Source organism: Chiloscyllium plagiosum, chromosome 6, assembly GCF_004010195.1.
Source record: "Chiloscyllium plagiosum isolate BGI_BamShark_2017 chromosome 6, ASM401019v2, whole genome shotgun sequence".
Lineage (NCBI taxonomy): Eukaryota > Metazoa > Chordata > Chondrichthyes > Orectolobiformes > Hemiscylliidae > Chiloscyllium > Chiloscyllium plagiosum.
The window spans coordinates 92,939,282-92,954,823 of NC_057715.1; the positions used below are offsets into that span (position 1 = coordinate 92,939,282).

Below are 15,542 nucleotides of genomic sequence, written 5' to 3' on the forward strand. Positions count from 1 at the left end.
GATTTGAGCTATAGGGAGAGGCTGAGCAGGCTGGGGCTGTTTTCTCTGCAGCGTCGAAGGCTGAGGGGTGACCTTATGGAGGTTTACAAGATTATGAGGGGCATGGCTAGGATAAATAGGCAAAGTCTTTTCCCTGGGGTTGGGGAGTCCAGAACTAGAGGGCATAAGTTTAGGGTGAGAGGGGAAAGATATAAAAGAGACCTAAGAGGCAACTTTTTCACGCAAAGGGTGGTACGCATATGGAATGAGCTGCCAGAGGAAGTGGTGGAGGCTGGCACAATTGCAACATTTAACAGGCATTTGGATGGGTATATGAATAGGAAGGGTTTGGAGGGATATGGGTCGGGTGCTGGCAAGTGGGTCTAGATTGGTTTGGGATATCTGGTTAGCATGGATGGGTTGGACCAAGGGGTCTGTTTTCATTCTGTACATCTCTATGACTCTATGACCACAAAGCTGGGATTTAGCATTTTGTTAGCTGTAGATAAAAGAATCACTATGGGGAAGCCCAATTAGAAAATGCTACATTTGAAAGTAAGAATTGAATGCATTTTATTTTCCTGATCCACCTGTTCAGGGATTTTATTACAGACGGACAGCACGGTCGCTCGCACTGCTGCTTCACAGTGCCAGAGACATGGTTTCAATTCCTGCCTTGGACAACTGTTTGTGTGGAGTTTGCACATTCTACCCATGTCTGCGTGAGGTTCCTCTGGGTGCTCCAGTTTCCTCCCACAATCCAAAGATGTGCAGATCAGATGAATTGGTCATGCTAAACTGCCCATAGTGTTAGGTGCATTAGTCAAAGGGAGATATCGGGTAGAGGAATGGGTCTGGATGGGTTACTCTTTCGAGGGCCGGTGTGGACTGGTTGGGCCAAAGGGCCTGTCTCCATACTGTAGGTAATCTTATTACCTCTGTCTATTTACCCCCACCCCTCACCTTCCAAGGCCACCAACATAGCTTTCAGAGGAAGCAGCAATTTACCTGTATTTCATTCAGTCTAATCTACTGCATTTGTTGCTCGCAATGTGGTTTCCCCTGTACAGGCGAGATGAAATGCAGACACTCTGTCTGCAAAAATGCTCCTGATCTTCCACTTGCTTATACCACTTCAGCAGATCACCGTGTCCTGTTATGGCATGGATTGCTTTGAACAGTCACTCATTCCTAAATTCCCCTCGGCCCATTATCACATTGTTTGGTTTGCATTCAGCATAGATCCTGAAGAAGGGCTTATGCCCGAAACGTCGATTCTCCTGTTCCCTGGATGCTGCCTGACCTGCAACATTGCGCTTTTCCAGCAACACATTTTCAGCTCTGATCTCCAGCATCTGCAGACCTCACTTTCTCCTTGCATTCAGCATAGCCAGCTTATTTTCTCACTCTTAGCTCTTATTATCACGTATTCTCTTCTGTTCTGGCCGGCTATCCATAATCTCCTTATTTATTGTTCCTTCACATATCTCAATCTCTCTTTCTCTCTCTCTGGACTCTGTCTCCATCTATCTGCTCACCACTTCCCCCAACTTCATCTTCAGCATAAATTAATTTTTTTCAGATTAGATTACTTACAGTGTGGAAACAGGCCCTTCAGCCCAACAAGTCCACACTGACCCTCCGAACAGCAACCTACCCAAACCCATTCCCCTACATTTACCCCTTCACCTAACACTACGGGCAATTTAACATGACCAATTCACCTAACCTGCACATCTTTGGACTGTGGGAGGAAACCGGAGCACCCGGAGGAAACCCACGCAGACACAGGGAGAATGTGCAAACTCCACACAGACAGTTGCCTGAGGCAGGAATTGACCCCAGGTCTCTGGCACTGTGAGGCAGCAGTGCTAACCACTGTGCCATCGTGCTACCCCCCCCCCCCACTGAATTCTTAACAAAAACTGAATGAATTGTGGACGCTGTAAATCAGGAACAAAAACATAAGTTGCTGGAAAAGCTCAGCACTCTGGCAGCAGCTGTGAAGAAAAATCAAAGTTACCATTTCGGGTCTTGTGGCGTTACCTCAGAACTGATGGTAGTTAGGAAAATGTCAATTTATATGCAGAAAATACGGTGGGGGAGGAAGTAAGGAGTAAACAACGGGTAGGGATAAAGCCCCAAAAGAGAGAAGAACAGTTGGACGGACAAAGGAATAGTTAACGATCTGGCTGGGAGGGTGAAAAGCTGTTAATGGAGACTGTTAGTGGCTAACAACAGGTAGTTGGTAATGGCAGACTATGTAATAACAAAGCCTAGTGTGTGGGGTAGGGGCTGGGACATGGGGGAGTTCGGGCCGTAAAGTTTTTAACTCGATATTGAGTCTGGAGAGCTGAGGGTCCCCAAGTGGAAGATGAGGTGTTGTTCTTCCAGCTTGTGCTGAGTTTCGCTGGAGCAGTCCAGCAAACCTGAAACAGAGATATCGGACAGGGAACAAGGTGGTGTATTAACGTGGCAGGCAATTGGAAGCTCAGTGCCTTTGTTGTGGGCAGAATGTAGATGTTCTTCAAAGCAGTCAAACAGTCTATGCTTTGTTTCCCTAGTGTAGAGGAGACCACATTAGAAGCAATGAATGCAATAGACTAGATTGTGAGAAGTGCAGGTAAAGTGCTGCTTCATCTGGATGGTATGTTTGGGCCCTTGGATGCTAAGGAGGGAGGAAGTAAATGGGCAGGTGTTACAGTTTTGGCAGTTGCAGGGGAAGGTGCCGTGGTGGATGGGGAGGTTGTTGGGACTGGAGGAAGAGTGGACTACAGTGCCCCAGAGGGAACAGTCCCTGTGGAAGGTGGACAAGGGAAGGGAGGAGAAATGTGTCTGGTGGTGGCATCTCACTGGAGGTGGTGGAAATGGCGGCTGATGATCATCTGGATGTGGAAGCCATAGTGCTCCAGCGCAGTTCAGCACAAGCTGGAAGAACAACACCTCATTTTCCGCTTGGGGACCCTGCAGCTCTTGGACTCAATATCGAGTTTAATTACTTTAGGGCCTGAACTCCCCCATGTTCCAGTCCCCTAACCCCACATACCAGGCCTTGTTAAATATAATCTGCCATTACCCACTACCTATTGTTAACCACTCACAGTTTCCATTAACAACTATTCACCTTCCCAGCCAGATCGTTAATGACTCCTTTGTCTGTCCAACTGTTCTTCTCTCTCTTTGTGCTCTATCCCTATCCATTGTTTACTCCTTACCTCCTCTCTCCATCCTATCTTCTGCATATAAACCAACATTTTCCTAGCTACCATCAGTTCTGAGGAAAGGTCACAAGACCCAAAACAGTAACTTTGATTTTTCTTCAAAGATGCTGCCAGACCTGCTGAGATTTTTCAGCAACTTCTGTTTTTGTTACCATTGTTTCCTAACTGGCAATTCTGATGAAGAGTCACTGGACTCCAAACATTAACTCTGCTTTCTTTCCACAGGTGCTGCCAGACCTGCTGAGATTCTCCAGCAATTTCTGTTTTTGTTTCACATTGCCAGCATCTGCAGTGCTTGGATTTATTCTGTACCAGGTGGGACTTAGAATCATAGAATCCCTAAAATGAGAAAGAGGCCTACAAACAGCATCCCACCCAGATCCAGCCCCTACCCTATCCCTGTAACCCCGCATTACCATGGCTAATCCACCTAGCCTACACATCCCTGGGCACTATGGGGCAATTTAGTATAGTCAATCCACCTAACCTGTACAAATTTGAACTGTGAGAGGAAACCAGAGCACCCAGAGGAAACCCACGCAGACATGGACAGAATGTGCAAGCTTCATACAGGCAGTAACATGAGGCTGGAAATAAACTCAGGCCTGGTGCTGTGAGTCAGCAGGACTAAACACTGTGTCATTGTGCCACCCGGGACCGGAGCCAGGGCCTCTTGGTGTAGAGGTAGGGACACTACCATTGTACAACAAGAGCTCCAAACAAAAATTATGTATTTTCATCCAATCTATTCAAGCACATGTCTGGGACAAGTGGATCTTTGGGGGTCAAGAGGTAGAGACAATACGACTGTACCTTCTTACATCAATTTAATATATGAGTAAATGATGACCATTAGTGAATTGAAGGCGAATTCAGCTAATTATTGTACTGAATGAAAGTATTTGGATAAATTTTGCTATTTATCAATATTTTAAATCTTGTTAATTATAAGTGATGAATGTCAAAATCCAGAGCCGGTTCTAGTATTGCCAAAAATATAAGACATTAATCTCTTTTTCACAAGGCTCCAGCAAATTCCTGGCTATTGATTCTGTTTCTGCAAAATTCTATATCATGCAATAGGGTGAATGACTTATTTACTAACCAAAGTACCGTCTATGGTAGGCAGTGTTGATTTGTGCACAATGTCTTGTTCAGTTTTGTGAAGTTTTGATCTATGCATTCTGAGGCTAGAAGACCTTGATGTCACTGAAACATATTGGATACTGGCCCTTCCCTCCAGAGTGCTGTAAGCCACATTCATATGTTTACCTGAAATTCCTGTCAACTTCTTTTTAACCCCGATTTCCTCTGTTTTTCTCTCTTTGGGATATTATTTAATGGGCAAGTGAGATATTGCTGTATTTTTGTAAGTGTCATGATTTAGGGCGGCATGGTGGTTCAGTGGTTAGCCCTGTTACCTCACAGCACCAGGGACCCAGGTTTGATTCCCACCTCGGGCAACTGTCTGTGTGGAGTTTGCACCTTCTCCCCGTATCTGTGTGGGTTTGTTCCGGTTTCCTCCCACAGTCCAAAGATGTGCAGGTCAGGTGAATTAGTCATGCTAAATTGCCCATACTGTTAGGTGCATTAGTCAGAGGGAAATGAGACTGGGTGGATTACTCTTCGGAGGATCAGTGTGGACTTGGGTCAAAGGGCCTGTTTCCACACTATAGGTAATCTAATCTTAACTGGGAAGATTGCTCTGATAATCATGTCCTGCTGTTCCTCCAGCCGTCATAAAATATGCAAATGTATAATATTGGAAAGAGGCAATCAATTTATCTGTCTGAATGCTACTCAGGACAAAACAGCTCACACCACATCATGGGAATCATAGTGGATCAGGCAGCATCTGTGAAGAGAGAGCAAGCTAACATTTCGACTCCAGATGAATCTTCATCAGAGCTCTGTGACTCCCAACGTTGTTTGCTTTCAGTATAGGTTCCAGCATCTGCAATAATCTGCTGTCAAACCAGATTGTTATTGACAGAAGATTCATTGTAACATGCCTAATTTTAACAAAATAACAAAAGGAAAAAATGAATTCTGATCTATTACTTTACAACTTATCCTGTACCCCTTCAAACCCCCCAATACAAACACACTCAATAATAAAGACAAAATACAGGGGTGAAAAAAGATTATAACAGGGTAAACAAAATTCTTAAGATCAGAAGTCCAAACTAAAAGGTGGTAGCTTAATATTTCACTGTCCTTTTGACTTTAGTCATGGTGACATGTTATTTTACAGACAGTGTAAGCTGTTCTTTAATTTATGGTTGGTTGGTTGCTTTTTCTCTTGTTAAAATATTTTTTCTTGGTTTTTCAGTTTTTTTCCCATAGAATGTGAGAGACAACAAGATAAATGCTTCTTGTTACATGCCCAGAAAATGTTCTCTGCTACCCCTACCACTTACAGCTTTAAACACTCTGCTGCTCAACCAATCAAAAGGCTATTTTCAGGTACCCCTCAATCTTGAAATCACCCTCTCACTGCTTCAAAGAGCAATATTTATCTCACAGCTCAAGTAATATGGAGGACCTGATGTTTCAAGTTGTAAAACTTCTGATATTTCAGTTAAATCAGTCGATCTTTCATTTCAGTTTAGAGTCACCCCCAACGAATGCCTGGTCTCTTCCTCAAATGACATTTTATTCATATGTAACAATAAAGTAACTGATAGCGATTGTTGGTCATGACCAATATGCAGCCCAGCTTGAATCTGTTCTCACCTGATATACATATCAGTACTTTACAGCAGGGGGTTATTAGAGAGCGTTCAAATGCAATATCTAATGTTTTCAGCGCATCAATGTTATTTTATGATTAGTCACCACAACACAGTTCAGCTAGAGTTATTTTTAAAAGTTAAACTAGCTCTTTTGATTTGATTGATCTGTTTTCTGATTAGGGCTTTTGTGGTTAGTTGGGTATATCCCTATCTATGATCTAGAAGCTCTGGCTTTAAGTCCCATTTCAGGATCTAATGGCTAAGGAGCCTCATTTTGCAGCCAAAGTGGTTGTAAATAAGCCATGTTAGAGCAGGAATGATGATCAACTGTGTCTTGGGATGAAAATTAGACTTTACCACTACTATCCATAGCCGAGAGTGTGGTGTTGGAAAAGCACAGCAGATCAGGCAGCATCCGAGGAGCAGGAGAATCGACGTTTCAAGCATAATCCCTTCAACAGGACTATTTCCTGATGAAGAGTTTATGCCCAAAACATCGATTCTCCTGCTCCTCAGATGCTGCCTGACCCGCTGTGCTTTTCCAACACCACACTCTCGACTCTGATCTCCAGCATCTGCAGTCCTCACTTTCTCCCACTGGAATCCATTGCCAAGGATTACAACATGAATGTAGTAGTGCATGTTGCATTAGGAGAGAACCAATGGCTGAAAGCCTTCCGCAGCCAAATGCATGGCATTCAATCCCCATTCCAGTTGCAGTGACTTTGAGACCTGACCCCTTACCCATTCATGGTGGAGACAGAAACATAGACAAATGGAGCGAGAGTAAACCAATCAGTCCATGCAGAACCTGTTCTGCCATTTAATATGATCACAGACAATCTTCGATGAAGAAGGGCTTATGCCTGAAACGTCGATTCTCCTGTTCTCTGGATGCTGCCTGACCTGCTGCGCTTTTCCAGCAACACATTTTCAGCTCAATCCCACATTCTCCCCAAGTCTCTTCATTCCAATAGTTTTAGAAATCTATCTATTTCTCTCTTGCATGTATTCAGTGACTTAACTTCCATTACAATAGAGAAATCCACAGGTTCACCACCATCTGCGTGAAGAAATGTCTCCTCTTCTCAATGTACAGTTCTGGTCCCCTCACTATTAGGAAGGATGTGACTGCACTGGAGGAAGTGCAAAGGAGATTTACCAGGATATTGCCTGAAGCAGGGCATTTCAGCTCTGAATAGAGGCTGGATAAGCCGGGGCTGTTTTCTTTAGGGCAGAGAGATAGGAGGGGACCTGATAGAGGTGCATAAGATGATGAGGGGAATTGATGGAGTGAATTGTTGTGCAGTGGTCAGGCTTCTATCTTTGGACCAAGAGGTCTGGGTTCAGTCCCACCTGTTCCAGAGGTGTGTAATAACCTTTCTGAACAGGTTGGTTCGGAAAAAAAGTAAGTGGCTTTTCCCTTCCATTGAAGGGTCAATAACAAGTAATTTTGAAATGAAAGACAGGAGGTTTGGAGGGGATTTGAAGAAAACCTTTTTCCCCAGAGCACGGCGGGTGCCTGGAATGCACTGCCTGGGAGAGTAGATGAGGAGGGAAACCTCACAATCTTTAAAAAGTATTTTAATGAGTATTTGAAGTGTCATAACATTAAAAGCTATGTCCCTAGTGTGGGGAAATTTGGAGTAGTGTAAGTACAAACATGTACAGACATGTTGTGCCAAAGGGCCTTTTCTATAGTATATCTATGTTTGTAGCTTATGTAATCACTTATTCTAGACTCCTTTCCCCAGTCAGAGAAAAACAATATCCCTATATCCAGTTTCTCTAATCCTGTCAGAATTTATATGTTTCAATGAGATCCCCTCTCATTAGTGAGTTTTGAGAAGATTTGTAGCTCAGATTGAGGTTCTGCATGTAAGTTTGCTCGCTGAGCTGGAAGGTTCGTTTTCAGAGGTTTCGTCACCATATTAGGTAACATCATCAGTGAGCCTCTGGTGAAGCACTGTTGTTATATCAAGACACCAAGATAGAAGAGGATGAAATAATGGTCTCCTTTGATGTAACAGCCCTGTTCACATCCATCAACATCAACCTTGCCAAGGAAACACTGACTACATTATTAGAAGAACCAAAGGCACAGACACCAAACACCATCAACTTCATCAGCAAGGACAATGTCGTCAAGCTGGTGGACCTGTGCCTTACCACAAACTTCACCTTCAACAAAAAAACTTACAGACAAACCAACGGAACATCCATGGGATTTCCAATATTAGGATTCTAAGCAGAGGCAGTAATGCAGAGACTCGAAAAAAACAGCTCTGCCAACCATCCAACCCAAATTTTAGGTCCACCACGTTTATGACACCTTTGTCATCACTAAACGAAACAAATTAGAGGAAGCCTTCAAGGCCAACAATAATTGGGGGGTGGCACAGTGGCTTAGTGGTTAGCACTGCTGCCTCACAGCACCAGTGTCTCAGTTTCGATTCCAGCCTCGGGTGATTGTCTGTGTGGAGTTTGTGCATTCTTCCCGTGTCTGCGTGGGTTTCCTCCAGGTTTCCTCCCACAGCACCAAAGATGTGCAGGTCAGATGAATTGGCCATGCTAAATTGCCCCATAGTGTGAGGTCAATTAGTCAGAGGGAAATGAATCTGGGTGGGTTACTCATCGGAGGGTCAGTGTGGACTGGTTGGGCCGAAGGGCCTGTTTCCACACTGTAGGGAATCTAATCTAATCCCTTACTGGCACAAAATTCACTAAAGAGGAGCAAAACAACAATAAACTGCCATTCCTAGATGTCACATTAGAGCAAACAGCCAATGGGGAACTTCAAATCAGCATCTACGGAAACCAACACATACTGACCAAATACTGAACTACAGAAGCAACCATCCCAACAACCACAAATGAAGCTGCATTAGAGCATTATTTCAATGAGCCACCACACACTGCAGCACAGAGGAACTACACAGAGCACAGGAAAATCACATATACAATGTATTCAAAAGGAATGGGCACCCAATGAACACAGTCCATTGATTTGTCAGAAACAAACCCCAACAAGCAGACAAAACACGTCCAGAAACCCTAGCCATTCTCTCCTACATCAAAGAAATGACTGCCAGACTATTCAGACCGCTTGGCATCATGGTAGCCCACAAATCCACCAACAAACTAAAATCGCAGCTAATGAACTTGAAGGACCCTATACAGGCAACAAGCAAAACTAATGTTATTTACAAAATACCTTGCATGAACTGTAACAAACACTACATTGGACAAACAGGCAGAAAAGTAGCCACCACGATATATGAACATCAACTAGCCACAAATAAACATGACCCACTTTCACTAGTATCCTTACATACAGATGAGGAAGGACACCACTTCGACTGTGACAACACTTCCATTGTGGGACAAGCCAAACAGAGACACGCGCGAGAATTCCTAGAAGCATGGCATTCCAGCCAGAACTCCATCAGCAAACACATTGGCTTGGATTCCATTTACCACTCCCTGAGAAAAAGAGCAGGAAATGACATAACTGTCGGAAATGACATCACCACAGGAAATGAAATCACCTAAACACATAAATAAAAAGTGGACCAAAACACCAGTGCTTCACCAGAAACTCACTGAAGATGTTACCTAGTATAGTGATGAAATGTCTGAAAACAAACCTTCCAGCTCAGCGAGCAATCTTACATCCATCCCCTCTCATTGTTTTAAACTTCCATGAGTACAGGTATAGTTGACCCAACCTCTCCCTAGATGACAAAACTGCCAACCTGGGAATCAGTCTGGTGAACATTTTTATTGTACACCTTCTATGGCATGTATATCTTTTCTTAGATAAGGATACCAAAATTGCACACAATACTCCAGGTGTGGTCTCACCAACACTATGTTTGGCTGTATAAGGCACTTTTGCTTCTGTACTCAGATGCTCTAGCAATGAACATCAGCATACCATTTGCCTTTCAGCCCACCGTGACTATGCCAACCAACAAACGCCAAACCTCACTTATCCCATTTACCTGCTCTTGGTTCATAGCTTTTTATGTCCTGGTATTTTATAATAGATGCTTAACAATTTACTAACTACTGATGTTATATTAATCAGTCTATAATTCCCTGTTTACACCCCCCTCTTTTACAGAGATGGATTTTACTTTCCACTCTCCAATCTGCCAAAACTATTCCAGAATCTGTAGAAATTTAGATGATGACAACTAAAACAACTGCATAGAGACTGGTATCCTGTCACCAAGTTATCCTTTATTTACACATGCACAATAGATAGACTCTGACAAGATAGCTCACATCCAGTCCCTAGAATGAAGAGACTCTCTGAATCTCCTGTTTATGTCTGTCATCGTGACTCCCTTATTGACCAAGGCTAACAACCCCAATTAGGGATCTCATACGTAATGAGAGTACTTGGCTCTTGTTACAATCACTATAATAACCAATGAATCCAATACTTCCCGGGCCACCTCCTTTAATATCCTGCAATGTGGGTTTTCAGGTTGTGAGGATTCATTCAGCTTTCAGATCCATTAATTTCTTCAATTTTTTTTACTAGTATTAATTTTCTTCAAATCCTCCTTGTCAATAGACCTTTCTTCCTTATTCAACTAAAGTCTTTGTTTAATTACTCTGCCATTTCTTTATTCTCCATGATCAATTCTCCTGTTCCAGATTTAATAAAAGCAGGTTACTGTGGATGCTGGAATCTGAAACCAGGATCAGTTAGACTCGAAGCATCAGTTCTTTTCTCTCCTTGCAGATGCTGCCAGACCTGCTGAGATTTTCTAGCATTTTCTCTTTTGGCTGCTATTCGAGACTGTCAGGCATCAGTATTTATCTTCACTATTAATTTTCCTTTTAAATAATTATATAAGTTATTACAATCTGCTTTTATATTTCTGCAAATTTAGTCTCATTCTCTGTTTTCACACTTTTAATTAATTATTTTGTCCTTCTTTGCAGAACGCTAAACTAGACTTTGAGGAGGTTGTATTGTATGCAAAGAACTATGAGTTTAACTAAGTTTTGAGATAACCATTGTTAATAATCATTGTTTTGAGATAACCATAATGTAAAACATTTGATTTTTCCACAATTTTTCACCATCTGAACTGAGTTAATTTTAAATTTGTTCTCAAGATATGGGAGTCTCTTATGTTCATTAATCAATTTCCTAATTTCCAACAAAGGGGCATCAAAAAGTCTTTCTCCTTGCTTGCATTCAAATGGAGTTACCTTATCTAAGTTCAGTTGGTGCAGCATTGACGATCAAACAAACCCTGGAGCATCTCAGTCTGTATAGTTCACCAGCTCCACTAAATAGTTCCAAATGAACCCATAGAAATCTTTGACAAGCATTGACCAAATTTACATCATAGCAAATATTTGAAATTTTTGATCAAATACAACACCAGGTCAATTTTGAAAGATATCTATCCCCTATTTCCTCCCTACAAGTTGCCTGCATGCTCCCTTTTCATCCATGCTTAATTGTAAAGTCACTGTTAACTCACAATTTTAAAAAAATTCAATTTGAACAGCATAAAGGTGAATAGATAATCTCTTTGGGGATTTATTAGAATTGTAAAAGAACTGTACTGGAAGGCTTCATTGTGTCAACCTGATCCACACCCTGATGACAGATTGTTTTGTTTAAATAAGTAATTGTCAGACTCTTTCGCCTGATTAAACACCTATTTATTTGGTATTGAGCTCACTACCATCTGGAGGTGTGTACCTTGTCACGCAGTGAGTTCTGTTCATGTGCCAAGTGAATGGTAATTTCGATAGCTACGTAAATCAAAACTCAATGAATAATCAGACTAGGTTATTGCACAGTATACCAGTTTACAGATTGGGATTGAATTGTTCTGATTGGAAATAAATACATTGAAACACTTTCCTGGAAGCAAATATCTCGTAGCATATTTTTCGTGGAATGTATACTGTGCTTCGACTGTGATGATCTATTGACTTGGACTTTATGGCTTTAATGACAGTGATGTTGGCACTACTAGCTGTCATTACTCTGTAAAATAGACATCAACTTCTGGCATACACAAAAACAGAAACTGCTGAAGAAACTCTGTGGAGAGAAAAATAGAATTAATGTTAGGTATAGATAGATAGCCAAGGCTTTTCCCCAGGGCAGAAATGGCTGTCACGAGGGGTCATAATTTTAAGGTGATTGCAGCAAGGTTTCGGGGAGATGCCAGAGAGAGTGGTGGGTGCGTGGAATGCACTTCCAGCAGTGGTAGTAGAGTCAGAGACATTAGCAACATTTAAGCTGCTGCTGGACAAGCACATGAACGGCAATAAATTGGGGGATGTGTAGGCTAGGTTGATCTCAGTTTAAGATAAATGCTTGGCAGAACATCGTGGGCTGAAGGGCCTGTACTGTGTTGCACTGTTCTATGTTCTATGTTCAAAGTCCAGTGATTCTTCTTCAAAACTATTCTGTTTTTGCATGTTTCAGATTTACATCATTTGTAGTTCTTTGTTTTATTTCAGCAATCTCTGGCATCTGCACTTGCTCAATAAAATACTGATATCTAGAAGTTGCTGGCCAGATTCCCTGCTATTTCTTGTGGTGTGCTAGTGACATCTTCACAGAAGACTATTAACAAAACAAATTCATTGAATTGATGTCAACACCCATCTTTTACATTACCATCCTCACTGTGAAGACATTTAAAAACATTGTACCTTGTTGACTGAGGTGCAGTTGGATTTTTAACAGTGCATTAAGTCATAATCATTGCTGAAGAACCTCATTCACCACGAAGAAGGTAATTTTGTATGAAAGAAATTTTAACTTTTTTTGTCTACATGATTAAAGTTGCATTTTTTTTTAGTTTGCAGTTTCTTAAAAGTTGATTTATGGTGTTCTAACACACTGTTCCCAGTGTGTACATTAACACGCAGTAATGTAATAGCCTTACCATTCACAGATCCTTTACTAATTTTGTCCATATCTGTAAAATATTTCTAGTTCACATTGTGTTATATATATATCTCCTGCAAAAGAGACATTTTAAAAAAAGAGGAAAGTGGGTAAACTACCGTAGAGAATTTTGGATGCTCAGTAACAGTGCAGAGATCAATAAATGTTTGGTTGCTAAGGGAATCAAATGAAAAGGAGATAATAAGATTAGAGAAGACAAATCGTGATCCTATTGAAAGGTGATTGTAGGAAGGTTTAGTGGAGATGTCAGAGGTAGGTTGTTTATGCAGAGGGTGGTGAGTAGTTTTTCTATTTCTGAAGTTCCTATGTTACAAATATTACGTACTATGAATAAGAAGAATACAGCTTACCAATGAATTCACAGTTATGAATATAGAAATTAGATGTAGGAGTATTGATTTTGACTTTCCAGCATCTGCAGTCCTCACTATCTCCAAGCTGCAGGAGTAGACCATTCAGCCCGACCAGTCTGCTCTGCTATTCAACAAGATCATGGCTGATCTGATGACTCCACATTTGGTATAACCCCAACAACCTATCCTCCCCCTCCTGCCCTCACTTACCAAGAATCTGTCTTGCTGTGTAAGGGATTCAGGACCCTGGAGTAACCTTGTGATGGTGTCCCAGAACTGAACATCACTGAGTATAAATAGCACAGAGGATGGCAAAGTAACAACATTTTGAAGAGGACTGGAACACTTGAGAAGGAGAGAGAATCTTAACAGCACATAGGCATGAGTAAACAGGATAGATTAGTCCTTACATAAGTCAGAGCTGGGTAGAACTGTGAATTACTATATATAGCAATGTTTAGCATTAATAGATAGTAAATACTGTTGGATTGAAGTTTAAGCCTGAAGACAGTTCTTGTTGTTGCCTTCTCCTTGACCAGTGTGTCTTGTACCCAAATTCAGAGTATGGCATCAAACTGCACAATAAAACATGTCTACCTCAGCCTTCAAAATATTCCAAAATTCTGCACCCTTCAACTTTTTGAGGTGAATTGTGGCAACTCTTCCAGGAAAAAGCTGCATCTGTACCTGCAGCCAGTGACAGTAAAATTAACAATAGCATTCAACTTTTTATCAAAGAATCTTTCCAAGCAATAGAGGAAAATAAAGAAAGAAATTGCACCTTTCATGGCCTCAGGATGTTGTGAAGTTCTTCATAGCCAATGGAGTACCATTTTATTTGAAGTGCTATTACTTTCATAACATCCTGAACCACAGCACACAAGATGTACAAAGCAAGATATGACAAACAAGATTTAGATAAATGGGCAGGTTATCCCTTAGCGATACAAACACAGAAAATGACAGAGAAACTCAACAGGTCTGGTAGCATCTGTGAAAAGAGAAACAGAGATTTGAGTCCAATATGACTCTTTGTCAGGATGGAAAGATGTTGAAAATAGATTTCTTTTCATATTTTTGACAATGGCAAAGGAGGAGAAAGAGGGCAGATGGTTTAAAGACTATATTTTAGTGATATTTGTTAAGGGATTGAGATTAGCCAAGGCACCAAGAAAACTCCCTTGTTCTTTTATGAACATTGCAGTGCCATGGAATCTTTGATGTTGAGTGAAGAGGGCAGATGATATGTTGATTCATTATCTCATCTAGCAGAAATACAGCACTCACTCAGCACTAATTGGTCAGCCTGGATTATCTGTTCAAGGCTCTACAATGAGAGTTAGATTTGAAAGAGATACACCTTGTAAAGGATGTGACAGTATTTCAAGGCTGGCACTTCATCGCAACACCATCCATTGGGCAAGTACCTGGTTTTCAGCACTGGTATATGTTTGTCAAAAGTGTGCATCAGTATGTAAAAGTAGGAGGAGATATCTGAGTGAATCAGCATGCCTGTGAATACACAGTTTTCAGGGAGTCCCTATGGCAGAATTGGCTTAAGGGGAAGATGGATTGCCATTTATTTTGAGGTAATGACAAATTGCATAGTTGGCTCCTTATAGGTACGAAGAGTTGTTTGCATAAAATGATAATGATGACACTAACGCGCAACCTCTGCACTCCATCTGAACAATCCATCAACACTCCAACAAAGAGGATACACTAATCACCTTTGATTGAGAAGGCTTTTAGTGCACTCAACCAAAGATTCTGCTGATTGGGATATACGAAAGACACTCTACAATAACAGGCAAAATGATGGGTACATGTTGCTGAACATAACTCTGGAAAGTGGCACATACATGTTTTCATGTGATCAGCAGAAATGAAGCACGGTGCAGGATGAAGACGACAAAAAATGGTGTAAAACTGATAAGATTTCATGAAACAGGAATCTCCCGAACCAGGCTCCAAACCACTATTATACCAGTGCAAAATGAGACCGAATGTGGAATAATGGTGGCTGGAATGCACCTGGATTCTGGTCATTGCCTGATATTGACTATTGACTGATAGGGCATGAACATGAATGTGCCATGCATTTACCAATAACATGCATGGTGAAGACATCATTATGATGTTGATCTGCTATTTTGCTTCGTGCAGGTTGAGTTAATGTTCTGGCTCAAATGCTCCTATCAATTGCTTCTTTCAAATGGGAGGTGACGGCCTAGCAGTATTATTGTTGGACTGTTAATTCAAAAACCCAACTGATGTTCTGGGTGCCTGTGTT

The 15,542-nt window shown here is 41.5% G+C and overlaps 1 long non-coding RNA gene across 2 annotated transcripts in view; it reads right to left on the reverse strand.

Moving 5' to 3' along the window:
- LOC122550822 overlaps positions 1-13,513 on the reverse strand; it is a 38,258-nt gene extending 24,745 nt beyond the window's left edge. Inside the window, exon 1 of one of the 2 annotated variants that reach the window (XR_006311952.1) lies at positions 13,460-13,513. This is a non-coding gene — a long non-coding RNA (uncharacterized LOC122550822). Of the gene's footprint in view, positions 1-13,246; positions 13,319-13,459 lie in introns of those variants that run through there. The other variant, XR_006311953.1, reaches the window with a different exon arrangement.
- Between the last annotated feature and the right edge of the window lie 2,029 nt (positions 13,514-15,542).